The sequence below is a fragment of the Periophthalmus magnuspinnatus genome, chromosome 18 (assembly GCF_009829125.3).
Source record: "Periophthalmus magnuspinnatus isolate fPerMag1 chromosome 18, fPerMag1.2.pri, whole genome shotgun sequence".
In the NCBI taxonomy this organism is placed as follows: Eukaryota; Metazoa; Chordata; class Actinopteri; order Gobiiformes; family Gobiidae; genus Periophthalmus; species Periophthalmus magnuspinnatus.
In genome coordinates, this window is record NC_047143.1 from 4,746,120 (window position 1) to 4,766,102 (window position 19,983).

Genomic DNA, 19,983 nt, shown 5'->3' on the forward strand with positions numbered 1-19,983 from the left:
TCCTCTCTGTTCTCTCTGTCTCTGTCCTCTCTCTATCCTCTGTCTCTGTCCTCTCTGTCTCTGTCCTCTCTCTATCTCTCTGTCTCTGTCCTCTCTGTCTCCGGATAGTCCATGTTTTGGACACTGACATGTTCACTTGTCCCGTTCACACTTGGGACACCAGACTTTCCATTGTCTTTTGTCACTTTGTAAATCAGAATCGCTCATTTTCTGTGGATGTCCATGATCTGCACGGTGGTACCTCGTCTGAGCTTGTAGTACTTTTACTGTTGACAACATGAAACGATTTCAACATTTGAACACAGTACTTCACTACTAAAACTATTAAAGTACTGTGCTTAAGTAGAATTTTTTTTTAGATATCTGTACTTTACTTAAGCACATTTTAAAGTGGATATTTTTTCCTTTTACTACATTTTAGAGCAGGTATTTGTACTTTCTACTCCTCTACATTTTTACCAGGACTGAAAAGTAAAAGTATTTTTTCAATTCAACACAAATCTTTATCAAAATCACTACATTTGAAGCCTTATAAGTAACACAATTGAGTACTTCTTCCACCGCTGAATACTAAATAACTTGTACTGCCCCATACTCCCATATGACCTAATTGACAATATTACCTCTAACTAAGTCATTTATTGAGTCACCAAAAGTTCACCGTGTAATGTTCCGCTCCTATGCCGCCTCTGGTTTGACCTTTGACCCCGCTGTTATAAATCTCTCTGATTGGTTAGCTGCTGAAATGCCCAGAACAGAACCATAACTCATGTCCTCTGGTTTGAATGGCCTCTCCGCTCCACACAGCTGTTTTTCTTGGCTTCCATTTTGTTTCCGCAGCGACAGATGCTAAAGCTAACGTGCTAATTGGACACGATGGCTGTGGGTTTGGGGAGTGTGTGCGATCGGTCCCACCTGAATCCAGCGAACAAGCTCAGACGAGGCACCGCCATAAAGAGGAGCGTGCGGCTGCGCTAAGGCTAATGAGCTGTATATGAATGTATGTATTTACACAAGGAGCGCTAAAAGATGGAGGGAAATTGGCAACAGATTTGAACTGGACTCAAAAAGTGGTTTACAATTGGTCTCAACAGTGCACTATAGGGAGGGAAAGGCAAGGCGAGTTGATTTATAAAGCACAACTCGTACGCAAAGTGATTGAAAGTGCTTTACAGAATAAGAAAGACATTAAAATCACAATACAACAAATCAAAACATAAATAATCATCGTAAAATGAACATTAAAAGAGAAGAGTGCAGAATAAAAACCTTTCAGTCATATGCTCAGCTAAACAGAACCATTGTGAGTCTGGATTTAAACATTGTCAAAGTAGAGGCCTGTCTCACATCTTCAGAAAGACAGTTCCAGATGGACAATGCAGTATTTTTTTTGTACAATCTGATACCTCGTTATACGTAGTCAAACACAGTTACGATTACAGAGCCTCTATTTCAGCTTCAACTGAACTAGAAATTCAATATTTGTACATGAAAAACTAAAATATAAATAATGTAAAAATTGATATTGACATATTTGATAAAAAAAAAAAAAGTCTTGGAATTTTTGCAGATAATTGATACAGGACAGAATCAAAATGTCAATATTTTGCAATCAACAACTTCTACAAAAACTACTACTACTACTACTACTACTACTACTTCTATCACTGCTGTTGCTGCTACTACTCCTACTGCTCCTACTACTCCTACTCCCACCCCTAGTGCTCCTACTACTATACTACTACTGCTTCTACTACTACTACTCCTACTCCTGCTACTCGTACTCCTGCTACTACTCCTACTGCTCCTACTACTACTACTTCTACTGCTCTTACCACTACTACTACTCATACTTCTGCTACTACTCCTACTTGTACTCCTGCTACTACTCCTACTACTACTGCTCCTACTGTTCCTAGTACTACTCCTGCTACTCCTCCTACTACTCCTTCTACTACTACTCCTATTACTAATCCTACTCCCATTCCTACTGCCCCTACTACTACTGCTCCTACTACTACTACTCCTCCCACTACTCCTACTCCTGCTACTACTCCTAGTCCTACTGCTCCTACTACTACTGCTCCGACTACTCCTGTTAGTACTCCTACTACTCCCTATTACTACCACTCCTACTACTCCTACTCCTACTACTACTCCTAGTCCTACTCCTCCTCATTCTACTACTACTACTACTTTCTTTATCTATATTTATACAGGGGAACACAATGAGAGAGCTATCTTTTTCACCAATAATACTCCTACTACTACTCCTACTCCTACTACTCCTGCTCCTACTCCTTTCTTTATCTACATTTATAAAAGAGGGGAACACAATGAGAGAGATATCTTTTTCACAACTGCTAATCCTACTACTACTACTACGCTCCACTCTGTGCAATGTCCAACCTCTCCGTTGTCATGACGTCAGACGTGAGCACTCTCTTGGCTCCTGTTCGGCCTCACCTTCTGTTAAAGTGACACCTCGGAGTTTTGAGCCTCAGGTCTGTGTCAGAAAAAACATGTTTCCAATATTCAACTGCAAAATATCCAGCTCCGAAAAGCTCCGTGGGGGAAAGTGCGAATGGTTACCAAATTAAATCATGGCTCTGGGCTTCGTGCATTTCTGGTTCTCAAAATGGCACCGCGACAGACCCTTGTGTGCGGAGGAGGGGTTAAATAAACGCGTGTGTCAAAGTGAGTTACTCTGCGTTCCCTCAGCCCCCTCCTCTACCTCCCCCCGTCAAAAGCGCCTGATATGAACAGTAAAAACACGAACATTTACAAGATCTGATAATGTTACAGCCCGGGTGCCTTATATGTTAAAGGCAATTTAATGAAGGGAGGTTTTCATTGGCGAGAAAGAGTTGTAAAGGAAAAAGTGGACGTAAAGTTTGTTTGGATAAATTTTCGGCTGTATTCCAACTGTACCAGATTTATTTGATTAAGTTAAAAGTGTCGTATCAAGAGAAGTTACTGAATTAGGTCATCAAACGTTTATATAGATTTGTATTTCACTTACTTTGTGTATTCAGAGGATCCTAATTATTCACCAAGATGAGTTTATAAGTGCTTTTCACTGTAATGCTAACAACAACTAGCATGCTAACAGCGTACCAGCCTTATGTCCTTGTTTACGGAGCACAAAACAGTATCATTTTGACCCTAATAGCTACTTATACTGGTTCAAATATATTCACAACCTTCAGAAGCCGAAGTGGAGTTTCGCTAAACCAACAACTAGCATGCTAACAGTGCACCAGCCCTACTTCCTTGTTTGTGGAGCACAAAACGAAGTCATTTTGACCCTAACAGCTGCTTACACTGGGGCAAGTATATTCACAACCTTCAGAAGTCAAAGCAGAGTTTTGCCATGACAGTAACGCTAACAACAACTAGTATGCTGAGAGTGCACTTCCTGATTCTCTGACAATAAAGCGGGTTATAATTAGATGCTGACACTACACAGCGGACTTATTTTGACCTCAAGAGCTGCTCGTACAATATATCTGTACTGGGGCAAGACGTATTTTGTTCAAACACATGGAAAAAATCAGATTCTCCCTATAGCTTTCTAAAACAAATGCAAGGCGGAGTATTGCTCAAGGGCACAACAACAGTAGGCCCTGGTCGGATGCCAGGATTCAACCGCCAACTTTTTGCACGTAAGACAACCTCTCTACACCACCAAAACCCTATGCAAATCACTTTCAGACTGAAAAGTAAAGGTTACGGTCACAAAAAGCTGGTTGTAGCGATAAGAAATGCGAGATACTGTGGGACATTGCGAGATACTGTGGGACATTCCCGGCAAAGCAAAAATCTGAAACATCTTTAAATGTTTTATTATGAATCCCCGTTGGACCCACAGCACAAAAGAAAGCAGAAGCTGAACTAAAGGCTGTCTGAGGTTAGCAGCGCCTTGTTCTCTGCTCTTGAATATTCACAGTGAACCTTGCAGGTGTTCAGTTCACTTCCTCCTGCAGCTGTTAGCCATTAGCCGCCATCACAGGTCAATCACGGACGACGCGGATTTTGTAATGTAAGTTATAGAAACACTCCCATACTGACCGTAGCATGCATCAGGCCAAATAAAGCTAACCGGATTTGTAACGGCAAGTTTTCCAATAAACTAATTTTGTGTTTGAGTGAAATTCGGCCAAAAAGAACATTAAAAGTCAATAAGATGTAAACCCACTGTTGGCGGTATATTGGTTACACAGACCTTTCTGGCAATAGCATGCTAGCTAGCTCACTGTGTCTCAAAGCTAACAGTTACTTTGCGATGTTTTAATATTTATTAGACCTCAAAATTTGCATTAGTGTTAGTGTTAACTGTTTATTTCATTTGATTCATTTCTTAGAGATAGAATTGGACAGGAAGTAGTGCACCAATGATGACCAAAGCTGCATCAAGCTAACCTGATCCGTGCCAGGCAGTTTTTGTAAGAAATTGGGTAATATTCTGTCAAAAAAAATGTACTGAAAGTCACTAAGGATGCAACCTATTAACATTTTAAAGAGTAAGTATAAAAATATATGTTTTTTAAAATTGATGGTTTTGGTGATTATGTCCAATTACAATATACACGCATCAAGCTAATTTGTATTGGCCAATCATTTTTATTTTGGGTACGGTTACACGGGACAGTCCCAGTTTTGCGCCCTGTGTACCATGTCCCAGTAGATTTATCCAAAGCCAGTGATTTGTCCCAGTTTTATACAAGAAAAGTCCGAGGTATCTCTATTTTTTTGACCAATTCAATACCGACCGTAAAGTAAAAACGGTATTATCTTGTCAAATGTTTTCGTTCAAATACAGAAAGCTGCTTGAAAGTTGTCTCCCATGTTCTGTACTGATTCACAAGGGAGTGGAGATTTTATTATTACCAACCACGCCAACCCGGGTGGTTTTAATTTAGAAAATCTGGTCACGCTATTTTTGAATGATATTTCGCCAACAACAACAACTAATGTCTAAGCTAACCTCTGACTTCTATTGATTTAATAGAAATAAAATGTGTTCAAAATGGACGTCATTATGAGGTATGTCTACATTCGGCAAGCGTTTAGTTAGTTTCAGGAAAGGGTGGACTTCTCATTCTCAATAGTGTAATCATCATTTTTGGTTGAGCTTTTTGGGCGTGCACCGTTTAAGAGCGATGCCAATACCACACGCTGTCAGAGCACAATTACTCCTAAGAATTGTTTAAAGACATAATGAGATTTCCTGGAAGATCGGATGAGGATTTGACATTTTGATATGACAAATGCAGGAATTAAGCAAACATCCTTTTTCAATTGTGTTGTGTAAATATCAAATTTATTTTCAATTTATTTTGTCGACTTTTTGGAGCGTTTGACCATGTTATAATGTTATTCCCTCATCAAAAACACTCCTAAAGGGGTTTTAGATGTCATCCACGCATGTCTGAGTGATTTTGCAATCTCTCCCGGGTCATATTCGAACCATCTTCAGTGCAATATTGTCCAGTGCTCATCCCACAAACATATGTCACCCACTCTCCCACACGGCCATTTGCCCTAAACAACCAAAAAAAAAAAAAAAAAAAACATGATACAAAACAAAACACTACAATTTACAACTGATTCACTTTCTGATTGTGTTGTGTAAGCGCTCTGAAGGGGGAGCGACTTAACGCAGGGAGCAAAGGGAGGAGGGAGTCAGAGCGGCAAAAAACTAAACTGAAGCAAATTTTACATGTTAATACGTTACTTTTGGTGGATTTAACATTTTCAAAACAATAAAAGGCGACATGGTGATCTAAATATATTTGTGTTAGTAGATAATACCCCAAAGAAGTGTAATACCCCGTCTATAATCATACTTGAAGATTTAGAAGTTCAATGGCTTTTTTACATAAAATTTGAAAACGACATCTATTTAGTTACTACACATTAAAGGACCACTGTGTATCTTTTCTGATGCTGCATGCTACCTTTCGTGGTCTCTCTGTTTCGTGGATTTTTTTAGTGCAATTTTCCATGTTTTTTTTACAGTATATGAACGTGCATTGTGTTCTGCGTCCTGATTGGCTAAGGGACTGTAGACCATTTTACAAATTTACATAAATGTTCAATCGACACTACAGCAGAGCGGCGCCAAAATAATTTTAAAAAAAAAATCTTACTACTTCGCTGAGTTCGCCTATTACGGGTTATTTTTAGAACGTAACCCTCACGATAAACGAGGGACCACTATACAGCATTAAATCTATCCATGTTGCATTCATTCAATTACTGGTCAGTCCTTAAAAACATGCATTCTAACTGTGAAAGTGGTCTCCTCTCCACAGATCTGACTTGTAATTTGGCCTGGTGGCATTACCTGCTTGTCTCCATGGAGCTAGATAGCAGCTGTGGAACGTTACCCACAAATATTTCCATGGAGACAAGATCTATGAATGCAATATTGAGACCTAATAATAACTATGGGTACAGACCTAGAAAGACATGACTCAGTCCTGTTCCAGTCATGTTTAGTCTGTTTCTAGTCCAAGTTTTGTTCCAGGTCGTGGTTTTGATGATTTGTCATGTCCATTTGGTGGTTTGTTGGGCTGAACTGATTTGTGACACTGCGATTGTGATCAGATTTGCGATTTATGTTTCAATAATCGGACTGTGTTCAAAGTTCACATTTCAAACTCATCCAGGAGAATTGACAAAAAGACTGAAATCTGAATCGACAAACTAAAACTAAAACACATTTCAGAGCATGTTTGTACAGATCTGAACTACAGAGTTAGCAGTTTTTATGCAGAATAAGACAGACAGAGATTTTGTTATTTGTGGAGGAAATTGTGGTCCTTCAAAAACTGCAGTCTTTGCGATTTACGAATTGCATCCATTCAAATTGTGATCACGATTCATCTCGCAGCCCTTTGCATTTGGGGCATGAGCAGAACTTTCTTCCATTACTACTGTGGCATGTTCTGGAATATTTCACATTTTTATTGAGGAAGCATATTGTACAAAACCCCAACGCGTAAACCCACAGCTGTGTCAGATCTGCGTTTGAGGAGCTGGTGTCACATCGCAGAGCTGTTTCCTCACATTCCTGGCATGTCCTGATGATGTACTTTATGCATCTAATAATATAAAGCGATAATTAAGAAATGCGCTTTAGGATGCTAGTTGTTGTTAGCTTTACCGTGACAGCAAAACTCTGCTCTGGTCTGTGAGAAGTGCTGATAAACTCATCATGGTGGGTAATTAGGATGTGTAAAGTGAGTGAGGAATAACTTTGGACTACTGCAAACTGTTTAAAATGAACTAGTTGTGTTTTTCATGGTTTTAAGACAGTAAAAATCGAAGAAAACGCTGGACTTTGTGCCAGTTTTTGTTTCATGTGAATAGGCCCATGAATTACAGAGATATAAACCATAAACAAGGTCAACAAACCTGCAATCTGACAGTCAAATATCAAATTCCACCATGAATTCTGACCAGTCTCCAGCTCTCTGAAAACTTTATGGATTCTACAGTGTACTGGCATCACATGAACCCAACCAATTCAAAACATATTCATACATATTTGTCAGGAACGCCTCGCACTATTACATCTCCATCTGTAGTCGTGCAGGAAGCCAACCTTTGCTCCCTTCTCCGACCCCCAGTTCAACCGTCATAAATCAGGCACGCTCCTCTGAAATAACACCCACAAATAGGGCTGGAGAATGTGGGAAAAACAGAATCACAACGTTTTTTTCCCCTGTATCGTTCGATCTTCTTTTTGATTCAATCTTCTTCCTTAAAAACATAGACAGGTGGACTTCATGTATGGAACAGTTAAAACAGGACCAATAATCCATATTTAAAGTTTGGAATGAGTTTGCACAATATATAAAGCCTAAAAACATGAGCACGTTACCGATAACGAAGATGAGATCTGAAGTTTTACTCATAAATGGTGAGAAAATAGTCGTTTACTTTCCATAACTTGGATTATATCGAGAAGAAACACCGGAGCAGAGTAAGAGGAGAAAAGTTGAGGAGCTGGATCAGAGAGAGGGAGGCGAGACGGGGCAGACGGCACCACATATACAGACGCAGAAAAATTGAGAAACTGGACTTTTTTTTGGACTTGAGGAGACATAAGCTCTCATTGCCACACGATTGGCTGTAGACCTGTGCATTATCGAGACTGACCAAAGTTTAGATTGCAAGATCTCGAAACCAAACCAAACCTGGAAGTGAAGTAGAGTTTGAACCCAGCATTTCCCCGACAGAGGCACATCATATTGGGGTTAGCCAGCGCTCATGGGGCTGTGGAGTCAGGAAGAGGCAGAGAGGGTAGCAAAAACAAGAGACTAAGAGCAATAAGAATAAATCAGAACACCACAAATGGAGGTAGTGCAGTAAATTGCTGGGTTTCAGATGACATCACAACGTTCTATAGGCCAATAATATTTAATAAAGGGGGGCAGATAAAATTAATATTGTTAAAATGCTAAATTTTGTTGAAATATATTGAGTTCTGAGGTGTTCCGGGCATGTCCCACTGGGAGGAGGCCCCGGGGCTGGTCTGGGAACGCCTTGAGGTTCCACTGGAGGAGCTGGAGGACGTGTCTGGGGTGGGGGGAAGTCTGGGAGTCCCTGCTTAGACTGCTGCCCCTCGACCTGGCCCCGGATAAGTGGAAAAAAATGGATGGATATTAAGTTTTTTGGTCTAGTCAAAAGTAGAAATGATCAGGTTCAGTACAACGGCAAAGTACAATGCAATCAATAGGGAAATCTGGCTCTTGCACCCATCTGGGAGTATGACATCATCACCTCCTAAAATCTGAAAAACATCAATTGGCAGTTTCCAGATTCCATACTATGATGATTTAATGCCATATAGTGGAACATTCCAGGCAAAACCATATCATCTCGTTGCCTTGGATCCGGAAAACATAGTTCTTTAATACTTTATGAAGATGTGAGTCCGGGCACAGGTGAATCTCCATATGTTCAGATGGGCCTGACAGGTGGATTAGCCATGGTCTGTCCGTATCAAAATAATTATGGCTGGAAAAAATATCACAGGGAACTGAAAATCATCATGGATTTCTGCAGAATCAATGAACGAAGCACTACATGGACGATCATGTTTGGTTCCGGCTCGAGGCGTGACTGAGGGAGTGTTGACCGGACTGATCGGTCTGGATTTGCCAGGTTAAACATTTCCAGGAAGACAGAAAAGTTCCACAGTGCATCTTTAAACTAAGACCCCTCTCCCGCGGAGTAGGAGGACGGAGTAGGTGCGGAGGAATGTGAAAGTGGAACCTTTAAGGACAGAACAGAGGACGATTCAGGTTTGGGGTTTGGGACCGGGACAAGTCTGGACATGACCTCCTGAGTCTGCAGAGGATTAGCAGCAGCTGAAACCCAACACTTTAATATGCTCCTGGCTAATGCGGCTAGCGCTGAGTGTGTGGACCGGTATTTCTCCTAGCGTGGGGACTGCGATCTGTACACAGTTAAATCATGGGGACCTGCCTCCTTTATGGGGACACAAATCAGGTTCCCATAACTTAAATCCTTATTATTACATCAATAACGTTCAGATATGAGCCCAAGTAAGTTATGGTTACAGTTAAGGTTAAAAGAACTGTATGTAGCCTGCACATATGGTTCGACAATCACAACTCAACCTGTGCTTAACCTGCATACAGGACATATACACGTTTTTTCACTGCCTCATGTGAAAGCTCAGAACCTCCAGAATTCACTCACTGAGCTACAGAGGCTGCACTAGCGCTGATTCATGATTAGCTGCAGGTGCTAGGGTTTCGGTAGTGAACGGAAGTCAATGTAATGTCCCCAGGAAGCACGCAAACTCGACGTGCGTGTGCCAGCCCTTATCAGATGCTGTGAATCGGAGCGTGGAGCGGACGGGAGCACAAATACCAGCGCTAATGTGGCTGCGGCTAGCAATGTTGCACTTCGCTTTTAAAATCAATGGGCTGCGGTTTCAAAGGGGAAAAGACAGTGTAAATATGTTAACTGTTAACTGCTCTTTCAAGGACGAACTGAAAATAAGTTAAGGTTTAAGAGTGAAGGAAAAACAGCTCTCTTAAAGGGCCAGTACCTGATTTTTCCCCATGTATTTGAGCAAAATGTGTCTTACCCCAGTATAGATATATTGTATAAGCAGTTCTTTAGGTCAAAATAATCAAAATAATGTTTCAATCGCACATGTTTAACACATAAACTCAAACTGAAAACACTCTGTTCCACCTTGTGATGTCATGTGGTAATACAGGAAGTGCACCACTGTGTTTTTAAACTCCATACACCTTCATACACCAGCCTTGGAATTGCCCTTCTCTACTGAACTAAAGGTAAAGGGTAACTGTGAAGTACCACTACATGACATCAGAAGGTAGAACAGAGGATTTTAAGCTTTGGAGATGTGGACAGATTAATACTCAAACATGTGTGAATATTTTCTTGATGAGGTAACAGCTTTATGACTTTTTATGTAATATAGGACCTTTAAATAATGCACAGCAGATAAGATCCCATTCAGACCCATTGAAACAGGTGTGCGTTGGTTCTTTGAGAATGTAAGAGCAGAGTATATAAAAATACACCACTTAAAAGTAATCAAGTGCATCTATAGCCATTTTAATGCGTAATATCAGTACTGCTGTAGCGATACTGGCTCCTGGTGTTGATCTGTATCAGGTCCCCTCTCCCTCGCTCTTTCACGCACCCTTCTTGATAAATGGCTGACAGCCTAAGCTCCATGTAATGCTCTTTTGGGTACAGCTCCACATATCAGCAGAACTACATTTTTCTGGGGAGGGGGTTTCACAGATTTGGATAAAGAGTGAGAAGGTTGAGCCAAAAGTGTCCACCTCGTCACGTCGGATTTGGGAATGTGGTTTTCTTCACTGTCGAAATGTTCCACACAAAAATGTAAACATCATATACACACAATACATATACACATCACATATATCACATACATCACATATACACATCATATACACACATCACATATACACATCACATATATCACATACATCACATATACACATCATATACACACATCACATATACACATCATATTTATACACACACATCATATACATGCATCACGTATAGGCATCACATATACACACAACACATATACACATCACATATATCACATACATCACATATATACACACATCATATACACACATCACATATACACATCACATATACACATCATATTTATATACACACATCATATACATGCATCACGTATAGGCATCACATATACACACAACACATATACACATCACATATATCACATACATCACATATACACATCATATATACACACACATCATATACATGCATCACATATAGGCATCACATATATACAGATCACATATACACATCACATATATGCATCACATATATACAGATCACATACACACATCATATATATGCATCACATATATCACATACATCACATATATACACATCATATATACACATCACATATACGCATCACATATACACATCATATACATGCATCACGTATAGGCATCACATATATACAGATCACATATACACACATCATATATATACGCATCACATATATACACACATCACACATATACATCACATATATCACATACATCACATATATACAGATCACATATACACACATCATATATACACACACATCAAATATAGACATCAGAAATACACGTTACATATACACATAAGAAATAAACATCACATGTACACATCACATGTACACATCACATGTACACATCACATGTACACATCACATGTACACATCACGTACACACAGAGACTATACTGACACTGAAACAAGGCACTGTACCTGATTTTTACCCTCTTCAAAACAAAAACAAAACCAATTCATTTTAAAACGTTTGCCATGGTCCTCACTTACCTTAGGGACCAGTGTTAACAACAGCTAGCATGCTAACATGCACTTCCTGATTCTCTGACAATAAAATGCTTTATAATTAGATGCAGACAGAACACAGTGGATTTCTTTTTATAATGATGATAACTGATACTGTCACATCTCTGGTCTACATGAAGTATACACACTCAACCCGTCCACTTTACAATCTAAGTATCCAAGCCTTTGAGTTAGTGATTTGTTGTCACGGTAATATGCCGTCTTGTTTATTTTGTTTTGGTGGGATAGAATCTGGCAACTCCACGCAAATGTTTGGCTTCGTAAACCGAAGCCGATCGCAGTGAAATGAGAGAGGAGAATTTCAAATAAAGCTGCAGATTTAAGGAGGACTTAGTGTTTTCAGATCATGACCTCCAGTTCACCTGGTCTCTGACGTACAACACCAGAGACTGTATGTAAGGTTTTGAGTTTAGATTCCATTACCGTGACCTATCTGTGTCACCAGAGACGGGGTAAAAGTTCAAATGTTCAAATCAAATGTAGCTTTTACTGATAACAATTATAGTGCTGATTTATTCTTGATTACAAAAACATTGGACGTAACAGATCGTTTATTTATGCTATGATTTGGTGTTTTGGTTCTCAAGACCATTATCCGATCAGAAAGCAGAATGAGCCTCACACGAGTCTCTCATTTGGGTTTCCAGACAATCATGAATCAGCGCTAGTGCAGCCTCTACAGCTCAGTGAGTGAATTCTGGAGGTTCTGAGGTTCTTTCACATGAGGCCTGTCCATAAACTGAGGACGAGAAACTGTACGTGTCTATCTGCAGATCTTGATTGTCGATTGTCTGCTTTATGTTGTTTTATCATTCCGAAACCCATCGATAAATGAATAATAAACACTAAATAGATACATTCAATGCCATACTGTGGAACATTCCCAGCAAAGCAAAGCAGGTCGCTCCAGATTAGATGAGAATGCGATCAGTGTATTGTGAGATTCTGTTACATTCCTGTTCGCCGCCTAGTTTGACCGACGGCCTCACAAAGCTTCATATTTTAAACCTCATTAATTTCCACGGTTTAAAACACCTTATCAAACCTACATTCTTCTGTTTATCTGTGTGAGGCCAGTACCGCTCCACTGGACTAAACCTGATGCCTGTTCTGATAGGGCCTGGGACTTTCCTGTTGGCACATTGTTTTTCACACAGTCCAGAGCTGATCCTATCTCTCTCTGTGTGAGCGCGGCGCGAGTATCGGCCACGTTTAAAACACATCACATTCACAGCGCCGTTAGCCGCGATTAGCGCTTAGACCAGCTCATTCGCTTCCTATGAGCTTGTTTGTGTTGCTAACGGCATTGTTCTGTCAGAATTTTATCTGCACAAGACGTAAACACAGTCAGAGGAGGGAAGCAGGCCGGCTCCACAGACCTACTTTTAAAAGGAGCTGGAGCAATTTCTTTCAAGTAATAAAGTAAAATATGTCTTGCCACAGTATAAGCAGCTCTTAGGGTCAAAATTACACTGTTTCGTGCTCCGCAAACAAGGAAGTAAGGCTGGTACGTTGTTAGCGTGCTAGTTGTTGTTAGGATTATCATGAAAAGCGCTTATAAACTCATCGTGGTGAATAATTAGGATGCTCTGAATGCAGAAGGTAAGTGAAGAATAACTTTGGACCATCGTAAACTGCTTAAAATGAACCAGTTCTGTTTTTCATATTTTTAAGACAATAAAAATGAGGTCCAGCATCTTTAATGTTCGCACAAATATGAAAATACAAAAATATTAAAAGCAATAAAAGTCTTAACTGCGTGCATCTGCGCTTTCTGTTAAATCCTCAAACACAAATATTAAACTGATAAAATATAAATTGGCACAAACTAAATGACAAAAACTCAAAACAATGAAGCATTCCAAGCAATAACAAAAACATCCCTGGAAAGTAAAGAGGCACTGCGTAACTTTTGCCATGGAGACAAGACAAGTGGTGCTACCTGGCTAAGTTAAAGGTCAACTCTGTGGAAAGGTGAGCCCGCCCATTATAAGAATGCAGAGAGTTACTGTATCACCTGCTTGATTCCCATGAAATAGAAAGTTAAAACCACACTCTGGAACATTCTCCATTGAGACAGATCAGTTTTATGCTATACTGTGGATTATTATAGCCAAGAAGAAAGCATTTGTGGAGATGCAGGCATATATTATTTTCATATATTATTTTGGATATTTTTATTGCACAAAAAAACCCAAAAACAACTGTGCGTAGTAGCTTCATTAGAGGGATGTGTGATGATTGTGTTGTGCTGTGCTCTGAAGGGGGAGTGACTCAGCACGGGAAGCAAAGGGAATGGGAGACTCAGAACATCGAAAACGAACGCAAAACTTATAAAACATGTTAATACGTTGTTTTCAGTGAATATATCATTTTTAAAACAATAAAAGATAACACAGCGGTCTAAATATGTTTTGTGTTAGCAGTTAATACCCCATAGAAGTAAAATACCCCGCTGTTTTCTCAGCACAAGAGAAGACCAGTGGCTTTGTATGGAACTTTAACTTTAACACAGCACATTTTCCTAACGCAGACTTCCTGTTGCTTTAAAGTCACGCGCTTTGAGTTTAGGTTCATTTATGATTGTCTCATAAATCAGCCGTTCAGACATGCTTCAGCTGTTGTGGGGACTTCCTCTGGTAACGAGAAACAGAGAGAGCATTTATACTTGTGAATGAACGAGTGTCTGCAGTGTCCCGGGACTTCACTGCGAAAAAAAAAAAAAAAATCTAATATTGATAGATGTAAGGGGACTGTGGAATATTCCAGGCAAAGCTTTAACAGCTCCATGGAGACAAGCAGGTGCTGGACCCTCCATTATTTCATTTATAGCACAAACTAGATTACCTACTTGCAATAGAAACTTACTGATACTTTGCCGTTACAATGTTTTTTTTTTTTGCATGTATGTCTATGGTGGAAAGTTCAGCAGTTACCACGGTGACACGATGTAGAGCTAAGGAAACACAGCCTACTAAATTGCCTGAAAGATTGTCTGAAAAACCAATGAAAAAAAATACAAAATGGATTTTAAGGAGCCCGTGATCATTTAAGAGTTTGATTTTCAACAAAAACGGGAGAGTGGCTAACTGAAAAAAATGTTGGCTAATGCTAGCTAGCCTGTGTCTGTAATGTAATTTGAGACTGGGACTTGTTTAACAGTTCAAATCAGCTCTCCCGTTGTAGTTCCAACTAACTCCGCAGCTCTTTCTGGTCCGACTGCGTTAAAACAAAGCTCAGATTACAGTCTAATTTGAATAACAGAGCTTTAAACAGGGCAGTGCCTCCAGTTAGCATCACCCCCACAGCTGCAAAGTATCAATACGTAACTTATTAGTGAATGTTTCTGAGTCTGTATCAGCACATGCTTTGACCTGAGGACATGGGGAAAGTAGGCCAAAGGAGTGGCACCAAACACAGATTTAAGTTTCATTTCTGTTTTGACTGAACCAATCCCTCTGTACACAATCGTACGAATGCGTCAATACTCAAGCTTTCCATTGTATTTGGGCTTAAAGGTGCACTGTGGAACTTTTTACCTGTCTCCAGTTAATGTTTTGCCAGTAGAATGTTGCACAGTATAAGGCTTAACAATATGGGAAAAATATCTCTAATATAAATATCTAATAAGTGTTTTTTTTTCTTCTTCTGACAATGGGATTAAACATATGTATCTCCATGGAAACAAGCAAGTGGCATCCCCAGGTCAAGTTACAGGTCAGATCTGTGGAGAGGCGACCCCGCTCACAGTAAGAGTGCATGTTTTTCAAGGGATTTGAGAGCGATAAAAACGCCTGTAATTGAATAAATGCAAGATAAATAAGGGTAACGCTTTATTGTGTAACATTCTAGACGAAGCAATGACATCTCCATGGAAACAAGCAGGTAGCAGCCCCCGGAAAAACAGACAAAAAAGTGACATAGTGCACCTTTAAATTGCATTCTGACTTGGTTTGATGGGTATTTGGTGTAGTTTTTAATCAGTTAAATTGGAGTTTCTGGTAAATGAGAGAAACCAAAACGGAACGATCGTGTCAGCGTTTAACCCGACCTCGATAACGCGACGTCGTCTTATCGCCGACAGTAACACAACAGAATTATCTTTGGTCTGAATCACGTTTTATTGTTTGAATTGTAGAGCAGTGTTTTGACCTTGGCATTTGAGCTGATAAAATATAAAAACAAATGAAACAAAAGATGTAGGTTGGGCTAGGGTTTAGTCCTGATGTAGACCTAGCTTGGCCCCGTTTCTCTCTTTGGTCCTGGTTTAGTCCTGATGTAGACCTAGCTTGGCCCCGTTTCTCTCTTTGGTCCTGGTTTAGTCCTGGTGTAGACCTAGCTTGGCCCCGTTTCTCTCTTTGGTCCTGGTTTAGTCCTGGTGTAGACCTAGCTTGGCCCCGTTTCTCTCTTTGGTCCTGGTTTAGTCCTGGTGTAGACCTAGCTTGGCCCCGTTTCTCTCTTTGGTCCTGGTTTAGTCCTGGTGTAGACCTAGCTTGGCCCCGTTTCTCTCTTTGGTCCTGGTTTAGTCCTGATGTAGATCTAGCTTGGCCCCGTTTCTCTCTTTGGTCCTGGTTTAGTCCTGATGTAGACCTAGCTTGGCCCCGTTTCTCTCTTTGGTCCTGGTTTAGTCCTGATGTAGACCTAGCTTGGCCCCGTTTCTCTCTTTGGTCCTGGTTTAGTCCTGATGTAGACCTAGCTTGGCCCCGTTTCTCTCTTTGGTCCTGGTTTAGTCCTGATGTAGACCTAGCTTGGCCCCGTTTCTCTCTTTGGTCCTGGTTTAGTCCTGGTGTAGACTTAGCTTGGCCCCGTTTCTCTCTTTGGTCCTGGTTTCGTCCAGTATGTGCTGTCTGCATCTCATTATAAAGCGTTTTATTGTTTGATAATCAGGAAGTGCACTGTTAGCATGCCAAGTTTTACAGCAAAACTCTGATCTAGCGCCTTTTAAATCTGTGTTACCTTCTGTATTATTTAAGTAGCTCTTTTAATCCTACACTTATGGTAAACGTTTCTCTTTCTCTCTCCTTGCCTCGGGGGGATCTGGGTCAAATCAGGTTGGCAAAGGTCAAAGGTCAAACTGCTGTGACCCAGAAAATGAGTTGAAAATTTCCATGAAATTTTGGCCACTTGAAATATGCAAGGGTTCATAGTACAAAGCGGACATGAATTTTAAAGTGCCGTTAAGCAACTGAAAAAAGTTAGAGACACAGAAACTGCTTATCGTCTGTGGTGGAAAGTAATAGAGTAAAAGTATTAAAGTACTGTACTTAAGTATAATGTTTAGTATCAGTACTTTACTTGAGTTAATTTTTAAGTGGATGCTTTTTCAATAGCTTACTATACTTTTTCTCAGGTAAAAGTATCGCATGAAAAAATCTACTTGAGTTTTTTTTTTTTTTTTTTTTATTGCTCTAGTATCTGTACTTTTACTTAAGTACTTCTCCCACCACTGCTAATCGTGATACTAACTCTATCCTCAAGCAAAGAGTGTTTAAATGTATGAACAGAAAGATCTTTGACGACTTCCTGAACGCTCCCAGGAAAGTGACATTTAAAACAGTCTAGTGTATTTCGTGGTTGTAAAAAATCTGATTTATGCTGAAGATGAAATTGAAAAATGCAAAACGAATCGTAGTAATAAATTTTGTAGTTCTGAAAAATGTGACACGGAGGTTAAGCAGGGTGAGATTTTATTTATTTATTTATTTAATCTATGGCTGTCAGCATTTAAAGCCGCACTATGCAACTTTTCTAACGGTGTGTCCGCCACCTGCTTGTTTCCATGGTGATGTTATCGTTTTACCTGGAATGCTCCGCAGTATAGCATTAAATATATTGTACATTTATTGGTGTTTTTATAGCTCAAAAGCACCTTCTAACGCATGTATTATTCCAACTGCGAACGGGGCTGCTTCTCCACAGATCTGACCTGTAATAACTTGACCTGTAGTAACTCGTCTTTATGAAATCGATACATTTAATGCCATACTGTGGAACATTTTAGGCAAAGCAAGCTTGTCTTACCCCTGTAAAGATACACTGAGGCCAAAATAAGTCTGTTGTTTACTGTCTACGTCTAATTATAAAGCGTTTTTTGTCCGATAATCAGGAAGTGTGCGGCTAGCATGCTAGTTGTTGTTAGCTTTACATGGCAAAACTCCACTCCGGTCTGTGAAAGTTGTGAAAAGCGCTTATAAACTCATCGTGGTGAATAATTGGGATGCTCTGAATGCGTAAGGTAAGAGAGGAATAACTTTGGACGACGGCAAACCGTTTAAACGTTTTTTGTTTTGTTTTTTTGCGTTTTTGGACGGTAAAAATCAGGTACAACGCCTTTAATTCCTATATTGGACCTATATAAACCCGTATTTGTGTTACTCCCAGATGTCTGAACCTGTTGAAAATGGCGTTGCTGGCTTTTCGTTGACTTCACTCATCGTGTTTTATGAATTCTGGCGTCTAGTTGTTTTTACTACAGTTTAGCACCAGAAAATCCTTGTTTTTTTTGTTTTTTTTAACTCCCCTTATTTGCACTTTAACCCAGAACAGACACAGGATACACTTTTCAATATGTGGATTGGATTTTTGTTCGATGTTTGTATAAAGAAAGCTCGAGCATATAGTGTACAGGTCAGGTACGAACACTCTGAGTCTGGGCAATAAGCCAGCGCAAAATATAGTAAAGTTGAGGTAAGGTTCTTTATCCTCCCTTTAAACAGTGATCATCATGAGGAATCTGCCCACAAACCTCAAAATCACAGTTCAATATCAGCCCTGACAAGGTAATAATAGCTGTGTCAATTAGCAAGACACTTCATGGAAAAGGAATATAGATTTTCTACCAATCTGTCATTCCCTGGTTAATCCCGACAGGACACGGGACATGGGGCTGAGGAAGGTTAAGTGTCTTGCCCTAAAACACATCGACAGTGTTTTCATTTAATTATTCTTTACTTAACCAGGAATTTTGAGGTTTGGAATCAGATTTTCCGGGGAGACATGTCCACGCCGCCTGAGATTAAAACCCAGAACCTTGGAAACTGGGATTGGATCATAAACTGTATAAATGGACGTAGCTAACCTGCTAGCCGCTGCATTTCAAATAGGAATTGAGTATGAGCGTGTGCGACTCTGACTCTAATTCACTTTCTATTGAAAAACCGCCACTCCACGCTCTGTAACTGCTGCTGTCAGACTCGTCATTTTGATCATAAAATGTTCGTATTAACCCGCTCTACATGATCCTATTCGCTATTATAGGACTAAATCAAGATATGAACGCTAATAACAGACAAATCAGGCACCGTCTTTAGCAGAGGTCACTCTCACTAGCGTTAGCAACAGGTTTGATTGACAATGGGCCACTCCCAGCATTATTTTCAACAGCCTCGCTCCAGATTGGCTCTTCGGTTGCTATGATACTTGTAGAATTCTAAATATGGAAATTGGCCCCTATAAATTGGCCCCTGCTAGCCTCGATGAGCTTCATTTGACCCACTTCTTTAGCCCACTTCTTTAAATAGTGTACAGATTGGACGACCAACCGATATGACTTTAGGTGAATTTATACAAGCGTGAATAAAACAAAACAAGGGAAAACAGTATAACGTGGTGAAAAGTTAAATATGGCTTCTTTCAACAGTGATATCTGCTCTGCCTCCTAAAAGCAGGACGTCTGCAGAGGGACCCAAACATGGAGCTACAAAAACAGTTGGTACAAGATAAGAGGAGCTTATCTGCTTGAGGTGGAATTCAAATGGCACATGTTTCCTCCATAGTCTGACCTCTGGGTTTGTAAAGGGAAGTCGGAGCAGTGACCCAAGACCTCCTTAAAAATACAAAAAAGTGAAAGTATTGCCCGTTTTCAGATGCTAGAATGTGATTGTCACGCTCACAGATGGCAACAAAAGACAGTTTTCCCAATTTGGCATGAAATATCCAAAAAGTAAATTAAAAAATGATGAACTTCAATTCTATTAGTGACTAGACCATAGACTGTGTATATAAATAGACATAGCTAACCTGGT

The 19,983-nt window shown here is 40.0% G+C and overlaps 1 protein-coding gene across 1 annotated transcript in view; it reads right to left on the reverse strand.

Moving 5' to 3' along the window:
- Window positions 1-19,983, reverse strand: part of tnfsf10l (TNF superfamily member 10, like) — an 87,396-nt gene that overhangs the window by 11,021 nt on the left and 56,392 nt on the right. The gene's annotated exons all lie outside the window — the stretch shown is intronic.